At 39.5% G+C, this 11595-nt stretch overlaps 1 long non-coding RNA gene across 1 annotated transcript; it reads right to left on the bottom strand.

Annotated features, from left to right (window-relative positions):
* Positions 1–4617: 4617 nt before the first annotated feature.
* LOC134200480 (uncharacterized) lies at positions 4618–7962 on the bottom strand. Its single transcript, XR_009975436.1, has 2 exons — positions 7732–7962; positions 4618–6842 (listed from the first exon to the last, which is right to left on the bottom strand). It is a non-coding gene; the product is annotated as an uncharacterized LOC134200480 (long non-coding RNA).
* Between the last annotated feature and the right edge of the window lie 3633 nt (positions 7963–11595).

Below are 11595 nucleotides of genomic sequence, written 5' to 3'. Positions count from 1 at the left end.
ACATACAAAATACACCATTAATTACGTAAATTAAAAAAAATCAAACACGTAAAAGTTTTGATATAGATTACACAAAGTTTTCCTCGATCGGCTTCATTTGTCAAGTGTTTTCTTTTAGAAAATTCTATCTATATTTAGATACAGAATCTTTTCTAGCGGAAAACACTTAAACACTGCCATTAGTGGCATCGCTCGATACAAACAAACGAGTTATATTCTTAACTAGCTGACCCGGCAGACTTCGTAGTGCCTCAATCTATAAAACATAAAACATAAACTTAAAACATGCAAAAGGAATCCGTCCTACGGTGGACACGTCAAAGGAAAAACAAAATTGTTATGTTTTTTTTTTTTTTATTGCTTAGATTGATGGTCCTGCTCACAGCCCACCTGGTGTTAAGTGGTTACTGGAGCCCATAGACATCTACAACGTAAATGCGCCACCCACCTCGAGATATAAGTTCTAAGGTCTCAGTATAGTTACAACGGCTACCCCACCCTTCGAACCGAAACGCATTACTGCTTCACGGCGGAAATAGGCGGGGTGGTGGTACCTACCCGTGCGGACTCACAAGAGATCCTACCACCAGTGATTACGCAAATTACAATTTTGCGGGTTTGGTTTTTATTACACGATGTTATTCCTTCACCGTGGAAGTCAATCGTGAACATTTGTTGAATACGTATTTCATTAGAAAAATTGGTACCCGCCTGCGGGATTCGAACACCGGTGCATCGCTACATACGAATGCACCGGACGTCTTATCCTTTAGACCACGACGACTTCAACTATGTTTATTTGATTCCGAGTATTTTCATATTTATCTACCTTTTAAACCTTCTCTGGACTTCCACAAATAATTCAAGACCAAAATTAGCCAAATCGGTCCAGCCGTTCTCGAGTTTTAGCGAGACTAACGAACAGAAATTCATCTTTATATATAGAGATAGATGGTAAAGTACAATTGAAGACATGAATGGAATGAAGGGGTTAAATACCATTTTTAAGATTTTTTTAGTTTTTACATTGAATTAAGGAGCTATGTACGAATAAAAAGTACATGTAACAAAAGTTTGTTGACCCTTTTTCTCAAAATTGACAAATTGTATCATTACCCCTTTCATCCACTCATGTCTTCAATTGTAATATATAGGTAAATTTATACTACCGTCATCATCTTACATAATCTATACAGCGCTTTTTTAAACAAAAATGAATATAGTCAAAATAATTAAGACGTTATTAAACCAGAGAAATCTTCAAATATAAAAGATATCTCGTCCCTCTAGGATGTGAACGTTTGGGACCAGAGCGTGATTTGTTTCCAGCTATACTTACAAAATAACAGTTTGGTCAAAACATTTCTAAGGCCTTAAGGGTAGTTTCAGTAGCTTAGTCATGGAATATATCCGTATTTGGAGATTTTTTTTTCCTACCTTAACCTATAGCCTTGAGAAGCTATTTCAGCGTAACCTTCACTAGTAGGTGAGCTCACGGGGCTCAAACCTGACGACGTTGCTAACACGAACCCTAGCAAGAGCCGTGCTTCGCAGAATCTACCACCGGATCGGAAACGCGACCTACTGAGAAGATCCGGCGAGAAACTCAGTGGGCTGTGTCTGTGGGTTAATTTACTCGTCGAGCCCTTCGTCGCAAGCGACGGGTTCAACGAGAACGATGACCGGTGCTTGAGGTACCTAAAAGCACTATTAGTGGATCGGGAGAATCCGAAATGACGTGGTTTGGGCGACGTCGACTGCTTTCCATTCTGTCCGCAGGATCGGGAAGGTAGTTACCGGCGGCCACGATGAGAGGGTTCTCGTGTTGTGCCGCTTTATCGAAGTTGCGCATTGATGCCGACTCTACATACTTACTGATGGACTCTAGGTCCAGGTCATCATGCAGGTCGATGTTCCTGACGAACCACGGGAATGACTTGGAGTTGTTTTAAGTTAGTGTTTGGAGTATTAGCTATTTCTAAGCTATTGAATACCGATATAGGACGATGCGTCGGAGAGTTGGCGGTGGTCTGGGTACTCCCATGCCGGGTACTAAGCTGTTAGAAGCGATGCACCCCCCACTCATATATTCCGGATATACCAGACAGGCACATTTAGCGACAACTGTCAATTGTGTTGTATAACTGCTCTGATATGGGAGTTTACTCAGAGGTCGTTTTAAAAAATGATACTTTTTAGAATACGAACTATTTTAATTGAATTACAAAATATCGTCGCGAAGTCGTCGTGGCCTAAAGAATAATACGTCCGGTGCATTCGTATGTAGCGATGCACCGGTGTTTGAATCCCGCAGGCGGGTACCAATTTTTCTAATGAAATATGTACTTAACAAATTTTCACGATTTACTTCCACGGTGAAGGAATAACATCGTGTAATAAAAATCAAAACCCGCAAAATTATAATTTGCGTAATTACTGGTGGTAGAACGTCTTGTGAGTCCGCACGGGTGGGTACCACCATCCTGCCTATTTCTGCCGTGAAGCAGTAACGCATTTCGGTTTGAAGGGTGGGGCAGCCGTTGTAACTATACTGAGATCTTGGAACTTATATCTCAAGGTGGGTGGCGGCATTTACGTCGTAGATGTCTATGGGCGGTCGTTGTAGATGTCTATGTCGGTCGCCAGTGCGACCCCTCCGAGACGAGATAGCGGACGTTTTATCTTTAAGTCACGACGACTACAGCAAGAGTGAAGGTCATCATTACGCCTTCTTGGATCGAGAGAACTAAGACAGACGTGCCGTAGAAAATGACACAAATAAGAGATTGAAGAAAAAAGGTAAAAAAAATTGTTGGTAGCTAATAATTTTGAAGCGATATTCGTTGATTAAGACGCAGAGTTCGGTGAGCGAACTAACTCATAGACGCAACCCGCTGAGTTTCTGGCCGGATCTTCTCTGTGGATCGCGATTCTGATCCGGTGGTAGATTCTACAAAGCGCTGCTGTTAGCACATTCTCTCAGGTTGAGCCCGTGAACTCACCTACCCGTCTGCGCATACTTGGAATAGCACCTTAGGTTACCTGCTAATAAATTAGGGAAAAAAAGACACGATGTAGATACCTGATCTTTTTTTTTTGTTGCTTAGATTGGTGGACGAGCTCACAGCCCACCTGGTGTTAAGTGGTTACTGGAGCCCATAGACATCTACAACGCATTACTGCTTCACGGCAGAAATAGGCGGGGTGGTGGTACTTACCGGTGCGGACTCACAAGAAGTCCTAACGCCAGTAATTACGCAAATTATAATTTTGCGAGCTAGACTTTTATTACACAATGGAATGGATTACACCGTGGAAGTCAATCGTGAACATTTAAGTACGTATTTCATTAGAAAAATTGGTACCCGCCTGCGGGATTCTAACACCGTTGCGTACGCTACATACGAATGCACCGGACGTCTTATCCTTTAGGCCACGACGACTTTTGCCTTATTATATTCAGTTTATATAAATATTCAATGCTATATTTCAATATTATATATCAAATAAAACAAATTAACAACTAGTTAATAATTTTAATATGCTCTATGATTATAAGTAAGTGATTGCTAGTAAGCAATGAGTGGCAATTAGGTTATATTTTAAGTTGAAAATATTTACGCATTTAACAAATAGTTTGGGTTTTTAAACCACATTCTAGTATATACATAAATATATGTTATAAGAATATTCCAAATAGCATAGTAGAAACAATCTCGTCAAAGATATAATTCGGTAGGAATTTTCAGGCTCTTTAAGTTAATATTTTTTTTCTTTTATTGCTTAGATGGATGGACGAGCTCACAGCCCACCTGGTGTTAAGTGGTTACTGGAGCCCATAGACATCTACAACGTAAATGCGCCACCCACCTCGAGATATAAGTTCTAAGATCTCAGTATAGTTACAACGGCTACCCCATCCTTCGAACCGAAACGCATTACTGCTTCACGGCGGAAATAGGCGGGGTGGCGGTACCTTCCCGTGTGGACTCCCAAGAGGTCCTACCACCAGTGAATTCAAACAGCTATTCGCTGATCAGTAAAGCATAACGAATATAGCTCTATGAAACAGCAACAAACCACAATCACCGATCGAACTCAACATTTAAATCAGATTTTAAACAATTAATCCCAATACATTATTCTCAAATAAGGATAGCAATTTGTTTTCGCCGCACCAATTAATAATAACTAGAGGTCCCGCAGTAGTCGAAATTCGACTATAATTAATTGGAATTGTAAGTTTGTACACTATTATGATTGTATTTTATACTTCTATAATCACAAATTTCGCCAAGACTACATTATAAAAAGTAATAAGAAAGACAAACAATATTTAATCTAATCTCAATTTGACAACAGACGTCAAGAACAAAAGTTTGACAATAAATAGTATGCATGCGTGTGTGCGTCAAATACATGGTATGTAGTGTGTGTAATGTTTTCTTTATTGATTTAATGTATCTTTTATGCATTATTTTAAAAAAATATTAGCATTGTGCACTTCTTCTCTATATTCTCTATAAGTGTGGAAAATTTCATAGTCCTCCGTCCGCGCAATTTTGGTAAAAAGAGATACAAAGTTTTTGCTTCACGTATTAATTAATATATAGATAATAATAATAATAAACATTTATTCCAACACACAAATTAAGTACAAAAAATTAAATAAAAAGATAAAAAAAATAACGAGGCTTGGAAACGGTTACCGGCTCAGCAATTCCTAACAGTATCGAGACAATCGGTACTGCGGCGCTGATCTCCCGCCGGCACCTGCGGAGTGACGCGCCCACCAGCATCAGACCGACCAATACACAACATTGTAAAATATATTAAAAAATAAAAAGATGTGTGGTGTCGTGGGACACCGGATAGGAACGAAGTTCCTTATTATATAAATATTATTAATTTTAAGTTCTATTCGTTATTATGACTTTTTTATTGATAAAAAAAATACTTTACAAAGTTATCAACTTTATTTTATTTACAATGATTTATAAAAAATATATAATATTAATATACCAAGAAACAGATATTTATATGAATAATAATAAAAAGAGGGAGAAAGAGAAAGGTATTATACACTACTTGCTTGTGTATGCGACTGTCGCGCCTGCGCACGTCTCATTTAACGGTTTTATTCCACGCAATTTTTTCCACGGATTTTTTCTTACGGTTTAACTATCACATTTTTTTCAGTTCGGTCGCGCAGCAAAATCCCTATCCCCTCCAAGCCTGCCGTAAGGAACTTCGTTCCAAAAAGAACATGAATAATAAAAAAAAACAGTTATGAAAAGGACAACAAAATTACATTATTAAATTAATTAAATAAAAATTGCAGTTGCAAAGCATAATTAATTATAGTACGGAGTAATTATATTTGATATTTTCGAATTTTTCTTGTATATTCAAAAGATATACTTTTAAATTTGTTTTAAATATTAATTATACTTGTGCAATTTTTCTCTAACAATCAATCAAAATTTAAATGAGGTTAATCCCAAAACATTACTGTCAAATAAGGATAATAATTTCTTTTTATCACAGCAATCAGTTATACGTGTGGAATTTTTCTCTATCAATCAATCAAATTTAAATGAGATTTTAACCTATGAATCCCGATACATTACTCTCAAATAAGGATAATAATTTGTTGTCAACGCACCGTGTGCAAATTTTCTCTGATGCAAAATTATGATTTCGCCCGAAATTATGGGAAAATATTTATACCGAAGTTTGGAGGATACCAGATGTATTTGGCAAATATGCCGATCTCGATTGGGAAACGCATCCAAAGCCGGTGCTATGGTCAGAGAAACTATGTTTTTTAATGGTCTCACTTGGCTGCTACTTTTCGACCGAACGCAACTTTAGGTTGGGTTCGCACGACATTGTCTACACTATTCGATAAGACGTATACTGCAAATAAACGTGCAGGATAAAGCGGTGTGAACCCAGCCTTACGTGTGACGTCAAACGTGGTCAATAGCTAACTTAAATCATGGACTAATACGTAGAGCTTAACCACGTGTGACGTGAGAATATATTGCTTAGTGTAACATTTAAAACATCGCGATGTCACAAAAGCAACAATTCACAGATAATTATAACTAAATTAAGGTCACTAGTAATTACTTTTTACATTATTTTCTGATAGAATCCGATTACCTATTATAGATTAATTATCTACCTACTCCCATCTATATAGTTTCGTATGAATAAATACACATCTTATGCCTAATCTACAAACAACTTTTTTTTACGTGGATGAACCCACAGTCGGAAAACAAATAACTTGGCGTGACATTTCAAAACACTCTTTACATAAACTTCATTAGAAATTCAGTTTTTTTTTTTAATATTCATCTATATATATAAAAATGAATTGCTGTTCGTTAGTCTCGCTAAAACTCGAGAACGGCTGGGCCGATTTGGCTAATTTTGGTCTTGAATTATTTGTGGAAGTCCAGAGAAGGTTTAAAAGGTAGATAAATATGAAAATGCTCGGAATTAAATAAAAATAACAATTTTGTTTTCCCTTTGATGTGTCCCCCGTCGGACGAATTCCTTTTGTTTGTTTTAAGCCTATTTTACACAAAAGTTTAGGTCTTTTATTTATCGATTAAGGCACTACGAAGTCTGCCGGGTCCGTTAGCAGAAAATAAAGATCTTTTGATTTCGTGTATACAACTCTGGATTTATCCGAAAAATGGAGGAGGGGGAGGCGGCGGATAGAATATGGGACGCGGATATGGTCTATAGATCCCATATCCGAACCCGCCTACCACCACGGGAGGTCCCCAGCCCCTACCCCAACCTCCGATCCAATGAGCGTCTCCATCCTGTCGAAACAAAAAAATCGTTTGAAAATATTTTTTTATATTTTATGCTTAGATAAGTGGTTACTGGAACCCATAGACATCTACAACGTAAATGCCGCCACCCACTTTGAGATATAAGTTTTAAGGTCTCGGTATAGTTACAACGGCTGCCCCGCCCTTCAAACCGAAACGCATTGCTGCTTCACGGCCGAAATAGACGGGGTGGTGTGGTGGTACCTACCCGTGCGGACTCACAAGAGGTCCTACTACCAGTTATTAGACATAATTTAATTAAATGTTACGACAAATTTGTAATTAAGAAAAGCAGGAAATTTAATTGTAGGGCTTTCGTGGACAAGTGCAGTCATAAAAAAAAATTGTAAGGGTTTTTTGAGTGGAAACGCTTACCACAATCTTGCCTATTTCTGGTTGAAGCAATCAGACTTTGGCCTCATGTCTCAGGATACGAAGGCGATATTCACCTCTATAATTTCCACGGGTTCTGCTTTTTTACAGATGGTAGGACCTCTTGTGAGTCCGCACGGGTAGGTACCACCGCTCCGCCTATTTCTGCCGTGAAGCAGTAATGCGTTTCGGTTTGAAGGGCAGGGGCAGCCGTTGTAACTATACTGAGACCTTAGAACTTATATCTCAAGGTGGGTGGCGCATTTACGTTGTAGGTGTCTATGGGCTTCAGTAACCACTTAACACCAGTTGGGCTGTGAGCTCGTCCACATATCTAAGCAATAAAAAATAAAAATAAACTCCAGGTGAACTACGAGACCCAAATAAATTTAACTGCAATTTCTTATAGGGGATTTTGGAAAACTATATTCACGTCTTAATGCCTATATGGTCAAATTAATTATTGAAACAGAATAAGACAATTAATATAATCCTTAAAACTCACCTCAAAAGCCAACAAAAGACCCAACAAGAACAAAAAACATTTGATGACGGAAAACATTTCGAAATATCAATCGGATTTGTGTACACGCCAAACGAAACCCGAGCAAATGTCTGATTCAATACACTACAAGCATCACAGGTCATTTTATACGTCTTAATGACAAAATAAAAAGTAGCGCTGATTGAATTGAACTATACTTTAAGTCAAGACGATAGAGTATGATTTACTAGCGAGAATTACAACGGCAACATTGTCATTTATCGACGCTCAAACCATGCTCAAATCAAATTGTGGATTGAATATAATTAATTTGTAAATAGTGGAATCGTTGTGTTTGTGTTCTTCTGGTGCTAATTTCGCTAATTGATAATTCTAATTTGGATGTAGGATACTGTATATAAGCAGGCGATGAGAAATTCCCATCGGATCTTCCTAGTTTTGACATCCCTACTATTTACTGCTAAGAGTACTACTATAGTATATAAACGCCATTTTTTTTATTGCTTAGATGGGTGGGCGAGCTCATAGCCCAGCTGGTGTTAAGTGGTTACTGGAGCCCATAGACATCTACAACGTAAATGCGGCACCCACCTTGAGATATAAGTTCTGAGGTCTCAGTATAGTTACAGTACACAGTAGTCACTATATATGCTATATACTAATAGTTATTACTGCTTTATTTAATACGAACATTCCTAGCTTAAACCCAGATGCTGTGCTGAACTTATACGGAAGCTTCTTGCAAATGTCGCTATGGCAGATACTGCTGTAAGCCAACGAAATAAAAGAAACAGGAAAAACGTGATACATTGAAGTCTTCGTGGCCTAAAGGATAAGACGTCAGGTGCATTCGTATCTAGCGATGCATTAGTGTTCGAATCCCGCAAGCGGGTACCAATTTTTCTAATGAAATACGTACTTCACAATTGTTCACGATTGACTTCCACAGTGAAGGAATAACATCGTGTAATAAAAATCAAACCCGCAAAAATTATAATTTGCGTAATTACTGGTGGTAGGACGTCTTGTGAGTCCGCACGGGTACCACCACTCTGCCTATTTCTGCCGTGAAGCTGTAATGCGTTTTGCTTAGAAGGGTGGGAAGGCCGTTGTAACTATACTGAGACCTTAGAACTTATATCTCAAAATAGGTGGCGGCATTTACGTTGTAGTTGTCTATGGGCTCCGGTAACCACTTAACACCAGGTGGACCGTGATATCGTCCACCCACCTAAGCAATAAAAAAAAGTACAAGAATACTAAATATGTCAACCGCATGCAAATGAACTGATTGCGCAATTTGTATAAATAATAATAGCACATGAGGTTTGGAAAATACGAAAAATGAAATCAAAGGTGACATTTTTTTTTTGTATAAATGTACTCCGTTTTTTTCTCCAATCGCTGACATAATCTATACTTGTATACTAATATATAAAACTACAGAGGTTTTTACGGATGTTCCGTTATAACTACTGAACCGTGCATCCGATTGACTTGACACTCGGTACCCATGTAGAAAATACATGTACTTAATGGATAGGCTAATATTTATATGAGTGTTGGACTCCCTACACCAGTTGCGGGGGCGTTAATGATGAGAACCTTTGTGTGGGTGAAAAATAATAATGTTAATTTTAAATGCCAAAACGGACGGGTACAGCTAGTCGATACTAGTTTTACTGTTTATTCTTTAGGATTGTCCTTTTTTTTAAACTGAAGTTCTTCTGAGTTCCGCCCACGCGTTGGGATTGCGACGCGACGGGGGCATTTTGTAGCTACACCAAACGAAAGTATCCTGGTTTCTTATCGATCTACGTCCGAACCACTCCAGAAACAAAGCTCGAATCCGGCAAGTACTATTCACTTAACAAAGTGATCGACAATTTTGATGTTAACAGAACAAGCACGCCTCACGTCTGCTGGCCATATTCCTTGTCTTACAGTTGCTTGGGGCACCCATTTATCCCCCATACCCCACGTGCCCCCCAAGCGCGGAGACCTCGTAAGAGGTTCGCTCCCCTGCCTGGACCTCATAAACCTCCGTTGTATGTACCCATTACATATGTGACCTCCCGCAAGCCCATCCAGAATTGGGCCACAAATCGACAGAACCTTGCTGTTTCAAGGACAGTAGAGGTATAGTGGAATAGTTAGGAAGTAAGATGCCAGCTGTTGTTTTTTTTTCCTACCTTAGCTGATAGCCTTGAGAGGCTATATCAGCGTAGCCTTAACTAGTAGGTGAGCTCACGGGGCCCAAACCTGATGACGTTGCTAACACGAACCCTAGCAAGAGCCGTGCTTCGCAGAATCTGCCACCGGATCGGAAACGCGACCCACTGAGAAGATCCGGCGAGAAACTCAGTGGGCTGTGTCTTTGGGTTAATTTACTCGTCGAGCCCTTCGTCGCAAGCGACGGGTTCGACGAGAACGACGACCGGTGCTTGAGGTACCTAAAAGTACCGTTAGTGGATCGGGAGGATCCGAAATGACGTCGACGGCTTTCCATTCTGTCCGCAGGATCGGGAATGGTACGCTGCTGCTACTAGTGGCCCAAGAATCCCGGATCATCTTCCTCCGTACATCTTCCCGGGGGTTGGGTCGAGCTAGGGATAAGTCTCTACGCAGCTCAGTCTTAAACGGACACCGGGAACATCTGAGAAGAGTCATCAGAAAACCAGATCTAGTTTATTTGGGTTTTTACGTCAACGTACGTAATTTTTGTATGTAATGCAAATATTATCGGGTAAAACACATTTAGCACTGACTCGGCTAAATCGTGTTTGTATTTTCGTTAGAAATAGTAGGTCAACGTACCTTTGCCAATGTCAATGTTGTGAAATACCATGATGTTTATCCACGTTTACCCTTGGTAAAGACCAGAATACCCAGATTTTCACCTTAAGAAGTTTTTTTTTTTATTGCCTAGATGTGTGGACGAGCTCACAGCCCACCAGGTGTTAAGTGGTTACTGGAACCCATAGACATCTACAACGTAAATACGCCACACACCTTGAGATATAAGTTCTAAGGTCTCAGTATAGTTACAACGGCTACCCCACCCTTCAAACCGAAACGCATTACTGTTTCACGGCAGAAATAGGCGGGGCGGTGGTACCTACCCGTGCGAACTCACAAGAGGTCCTACGACCAGTAGAATCCGTAGTCACCACAGTACGTCATTATGGTTGGCAGCAATTTGACTATGTCCTGGGCATTACTATCGTCCATGAGCTACGGTAACCTTTCACCCACCAGACGGGCAGCACGATCACATCTGCCTACAAGGCATACTCAAAATAAAATACCCTAATAAGCCAATGCGATTTCACTATTTATCACCAAAATCTAACTGCTGAAATATCATCGATAATGACAATCATTAAAGTTCCTAAACACCAGCACCGGCGGTGATTCTTTGAAATCGAGATTTCGCTCTCATGTCTTCAAGTTACTTATATGAGCTTCGGCGACTGTCTAACTTCAGATGGGCCATTGGGTTATTCGCAAATTCGCAGTAAATGGCTGCGGGTAGAAACTCCACGCCGACGGCAATTGGAAATTCAGGGAAGCATCTGGTTAAATATGATCTGTACTCTTCTATACAATAATAAACCTTAACCCAACTGGCATTAGAATGCAAACCGCGTAGCCAGATCTTCAGCTATATTTTCCGCCACCAGACTTATGGGAGTATGACCCTTATGCAGTAAAAGTTAAAGACGAGTATTCCATGAAACCGTAAATGAATTTTCCCGGGCTTCACAGGTCAAGACCGTTAGTGACGCAATTGGGAAACAGGACACTTAGTGATGGGAATGGTGAAGATTTTATCGATATGTGAAACAAAATAATAATTGTGTA

This window comes from Bombyx mori, chromosome 2 (genome assembly GCF_030269925.1).
Source record: "Bombyx mori chromosome 2, ASM3026992v2".
Classification (NCBI taxonomy): domain Eukaryota; kingdom Metazoa; phylum Arthropoda; class Insecta; order Lepidoptera; family Bombycidae; genus Bombyx; species Bombyx mori.
This window is presented reverse-complemented; position numbering and strand designations above follow the sequence as displayed.